Here is a 6,000-nt window from a genome sequence, read left to right on the forward strand (position 1 = left end):
TTAATGAAATGAAAAAAAGTAAAGAGAAAAAAAAGAAAAATAAGCTCAGAGATTGGAGGCCATGTTGATTTAACATTTGATGATAATGATATTGATGATAATATTGAGGATTACTATCAGAATTCAAAAAGTAATGGGAAGGAAAAAGAATGTGGAAGTGGAAAGTCTGTGAAGGAATTGAATAGATTTTTTGTCCCAAGAACAACTCCTAGGTCTCAACCTTCCATTAAGAGTGTTATGTGTTCGAAGGAGATGATTGACAAAGCAAAGATGGTTATAACACACTGGTGGTATGATGCTAATCTACCTTTTAATGCAGTTCAATCCAAGTTTTATCAACCAGCTATAGATGCCATTGCTTCCATCGGGCCAGGATTCAAGGGATCTTCTTTATATGAGTTGAGAGGAAATTTGTTAAAGAATTCTGTGAATGAGGTTCAGAATTATGTGCAAAAAATTAAAAATATTTGTAATGAGACTGGTTGTTCACTAATGGCAGATGGTTGGCCAAACCAGAGGCAACAACCAATAATCAACTTCTTAGATTATTGCCAAAAAGGTACAATATTCTTGAAGTCTATTAATACATCAGGCCTTAGAAAAGATTCTGAAACACTATTTAACATCTTTGATGAAGTTGTTCAAGAAGTTGGAGCTGAGAATCTTGTGTAGTTCATAACGGATAATGATGCAAATTATAAAGCTGCAGGAAAAAAGTTACAGTAGAAGTATGACTCTTTCTACTGGTCCCCTTGTGCAGCTCATTGTATAGATTTGATGTTGAAAAATTTTTCTGATCCTAGGCATTTCCCTGTTATTGATGAAACTATAAAAAAGGCAAGAAAGATAACGAAATTCATTTACAACCATGCTTGAGTTTTGGCTTTGATGAGAAAAGACTTCTCCAAAGATCGTGATTTATGTCGTCCTGCAGTCACAAGGTTTGCAACAAATTTTTTAAGCATCCAATGCTTACTTTTGTTTAAGAAAGAGCTTAAACAAATATTTACTTATGATAAATGGATTGCATCAAGTCATTCTAAAAGCAACACAGGGAAGGAGATAGTCGAGATTGTTTTAGAAGATAAAGAGTTTTTGGCTCAATGTCAATTTATTGTGAAAGTTAGTGAGCTTTTGGTTCGAGTTCTACGACTTGTCAACGAGGAAGAGAAGCCTGCAATGAGATACTTGTATGATGCAATGGAAAGAGTCAAAGAGAACATAAAAGCGAGATGTAATAACAAAGTTAGTGTATTCAATCCATTCATCAGGATCATTGATGTTAGGTGGGATAAGCAACCTCACAGTCCATTACATGCGGCAAGTTGTTTTCTTAACCCTGCAATTTACTATAACCCTTGCTTTAAAAATAAAAATGATGTTGCAAGAGGGTTTATGGCTTGTGTCATGAGAATAGAACTTGATATCGATAATCAAGACAAGATCATTGAAGAACTTGAATTGTATAAGAATGCAGAAGGCGATTTTGGACATTCTTTAGCAATCCGCCAACGTGACAAAATTAATCCAGGTATTATTATTTATTATTATTTACTTTAATTGCACTATTACTACAGTTGCATGGTGGACTAATTTTGGTCACGAGGTTCCAACGCTTCAAAAGTTTGCAGTTCGAGTACTAAGTCAATGTTGTAGTGCAACTAGATGTGAAAGAAATTGGAGCACTTTTGAGTTTATTCATTCGAAGAAGAGAAATAGATTAGAGCATAAACGTTTGAATGATTTAGTATTTGTTCATTATAACTTGAAGTTACAAGAGAGGTAAATTTTTTCAATACAAATGTTTTTCATTGTTGAAAAATATGTAACATTTTCACATATATTTGACATTTATTTTGACAGGAACATAAAAAAAGGTAGAGATGTTTTGGATCCAATCAACCTTGAAAATATTGACTTGATGGAAGAATGGGTGGGTGAAGACTCTAAACTTATTGATGGAGAAGACTTGGATTGGGCAAGTATTGAGGAGCCATTAAGCTCACTAAATTTGGAAGACGGTGATGATGATGGTGACGTTGATGGTGATGGTGACGTTGATGAAAATATTATGAATAACATTTCGAATGTTAATCCTTATTGTCTTTTTTATGAAGATGAGTGATTTTATTTTAATAGTTGAATTGAGAACTTATTTAGTTTTACAAGTATGTGTGTTGTTAAAATTCAATACTTGTATTGAGAAGTATTACTTGTTTTATAACTTATTTTATTGTTATTTTGGAATATAGTTTGTGTGTATATATATATAATTTATCCATATATATACTATTCCGAAACGGTACATGAAACGGTACTGGTATCGAAATATTTATCCGAAACGGTACATGAAACGGTACAGGTATCGAAATATTTCGTTCCCGTGCCTTGACCGAAACAGCCACCGAAACGGTATTCAAAACTTTGCATGATAGTCCTTGGTACTTCATGCAGTTTGACGATTCCTGACACATAAATATTTATCAGTCTCTCCAAAGAAAATGTACTCTTGATGGTTATGAAACGGGTGTTTTTGGTTATACAGTCAACTATCACCCATATAGCGTTATTCACAGCTGCAATTCTTTAAAAACCTATCACAAAATCCATTGAGATGTCTTTCCACTTCCATTCTGGTATTGGCAGTGGTTGTAACACACATGCCGGCTTCTAATGTTCTGCTTTAACAAGTCTGCATACAGAACACTTGTTCACAAATTCTACCACAACCTTTTTCATTCCATCTCACCATAAATGATGCTACAAATCCTGGTACTAGGGTCGTAATCGGTCTGATCCAGAGGGATCGACTGAAAACTTCAGTCCATGTTTTTTGTCGGACCGAATCATTAGCTATCGGTCTGGTTGGTCCATGAACATTTTTTTCCTATTTTTTCTTTTTTAAAAAAAAAATTAATACAAAAAATTAATTTAATTAGTAAAATTAAAATTAAGTGATCTCTTTAATATTTAATATATGGTTAATGAATATTAAGTAATTTCATTGTATATATGGTCAATGGTGATCTCTTGGATGAAAATTACATAATTAACTTATACAACTATTATATAAAATAATATGTTATCTATAAAAAAAATTAAATATATATCTACATTCGGTCGGTCTCGGTCCGATTTGGTCTTAAAAAATAACACCTCGAGACTAACCAATAAGACTATTGATCCCAACAGACAATTCAATCTATTTTTCCGATCGGGACCGATAGTCTTACAGCTCTACCTGGTACATCTTTGTACTACCAGGACGGGCTGTATAGGGAGTGTTGTGAGCTTCCCTTAACACCCTATCTCTCATCTCCTCATCAACTGGGATCACTCTCTGATCCTTGTAATACAAAGTCTTGTCGTCTCTAACACTGAAGTCTTTTGGCTCTACAGACTTCTCGACTTTTTTTATGACTTCCATATGTTTGTCATCTTCTATCTGATTGCTCTTCAACTCTTCCCAATCCACTGGAACTCTTGGACTAAGCTCAAAATGACTTCCTAACTACGGTCTCTGATCAACATTTTAATCATACTGTTTAAAAGAGATCTCACATTCGATGATGGAACAGATGAATCTTTGGCTCTACTCTTGCAACTTAATGCATTAGCTACCACATTGGCCTTTTTGGATGGTATTTTATGTCGTACTGGTAGTCACTGATCAATTCCATCCATCTTCTCTGTCTCATATTAAGGTTCTTCTGCTAAAAAAAGTACTTAAGGCTTTTGTGATACGTAAAGACTTCACATTTTTCATTGTACAAGTAATGTCTCTAAATCTTAAAAGCAAAAACCACGACAACTAACTCCAAGTCATGAGTAGGATAATTCAGTTCATGGTCCTTCAGCTAACGTGAAGCATAGGTGACTACTCTCCCTTCCTACATCAGCACACAATGGAGTCCTGTCTTGGATGCGTCACTATATACGACAAAAGGCTTATGAGGCTTCGACAATGTAAGTATCAGTGCTGTCGTAAGTCATTTCTTCAACTCGAGAAAACTCTTATCACACTTATTACTCCAAACAAATTTCACATTCTTCTTGGTTAGAGCGGTAAATGGTCCAGACAAACTGGAAAATCCTTCCCCGAGCCTTCTATAATAACTAGCGAGTTCTAAGAACCTACGAATTTCATGCACATTGGTTGGTCTCTACCAGTCCATTACTGTTTCAATCTTATCGGGGTCTATTGCTACTCCTCCACTGGAAACCATGTGATCCAAAAACTTCACTTCATGAAGCCAGAACTCGTACTTATTGAGCTTGGTATACAACTCTTGATCTTTGAGTATGGTAAGTGTCATACTTAGGTGACTTCTATGCTCGAGTAAATTAGGATATCATCAATGAATACGAAAACAAAACTATCCGGGTAAGGTTTGAATATTCTATCCATCATATCCATGAATGTTGTTGGAGCATTGGTTAACCCAAAATGCATCACCAAAAACTCGTAGTGGTCATACCTTTTCCTAAAGGCAATTTCTTGTTCCTTAACCTTTAGCTGATGATATCCATATCACAGATCAATCTTTGAAAATACCGATGCCCCTTGTAGTTGATCCAATAGGTCATTGATCCAAGGTAACGAATACATGATCTTAATCGTTACCTTGTTCAACTCCATGTAGTCTATGCACATCCTCAAGGAACTATATTTATTTTTCACGAATAGCACGGGTGCACCCCATGGTGAAGAATTGGAACAAATAAATCCCTTCGCTAATAGTTTCTCCAACTATACCTTTAAGCTCTTTCAATTCCGCAAGAGCCATATCATACATCACCTTATGTGTCAAAGCCGCCGCGAGTTCCAACTCTATTCCGAATTTCATTTCTTTGTCCGGCGATAATACGGGTAACTCGTCAACGTCTTCAACCATGTTTATCCCACATACTTCTTCATTTTCAACTAACTTCTCAACCGCCATCAACAAAAATGCTGAGTCACCATCCTCGATGCACCTTCTGGCATGTAAAGCAGAAATCATTGGAGGGGTGGCCTTAATCGACATTCCTAACTAATCATGTCTTTATCTGAGAGTTCAGACAAAATTTCTCTGTTCCGACAGTCTATCTTAGCATAGTGCTTGAATATCCCATCCATCCCCAAAATTAAATCAAACTCCATCTGACTGAACACCATCAAATCGACTTTCTACGTCCTGCCTTCTAACTCAACAAGACACTCCTTAACTACACGAGTACATGCCACTATATTCTCATCAGGAATCGTTACTACAATCTTACGAGGTAACAACTCATTTTGCAAACTACAAATCCATACAAATACTGCAGACACAAAAGACTACGATGTGCTTGAATCGAATAGTGCACAAACTATAAACCTTAACAGGTTGTCATTTCCTAAAATCGATGTAAGGTAGTACAATTTTAAAAACAAATTCTACCATTCTAAGCTAAGGTAAAGGCACAAATGTGTTAGAAAATACCAGTGATGAAGTTAGATTATTCTGTCTCTGACACGTCAACATCAACATCTCCTAGCGTTACAGGGTAAACTCATGTTGGGATGTAGGGTGTTGTGAAATTTCGTAAGTGTAAGAAATCGTACCAAGTAATATAATGATAAGAAAGATGTTGAACTCACGAGGACTATTTACTTATTAACTATTGAAATTGTTTTAATTCTAAGCTATTTGAAAATCCAAAAAAATGGTAGATTTTAAATTAGAAAAACAGCAACAAATTAAATTAAATTAAATCAACAACTACAGAATTGACCAAACACTTGAAAAGAAGAAGATTTCACCCAAGAAGAAAACACTAAGGCATCCGACTCACCTAACCAATCCAATCCCAAATTCTAACCATACAATCAATCAATTATCATCATTTTTTACAGCGAAATATTTTAACTTATCTAAGACCCTATCTCGAATAGAATTAGAATTACTCAACATACGATAACCCACGATATGTATATGCAAATTTAAAAGCATTTGAGCACATTAAGATTAATAATAT

This window comes from Juglans regia, chromosome 6 (genome assembly GCF_001411555.2).
Source record: "Juglans regia cultivar Chandler chromosome 6, Walnut 2.0, whole genome shotgun sequence".
Lineage (NCBI taxonomy): Eukaryota > Viridiplantae > Streptophyta > Magnoliopsida > Fagales > Juglandaceae > Juglans > Juglans regia.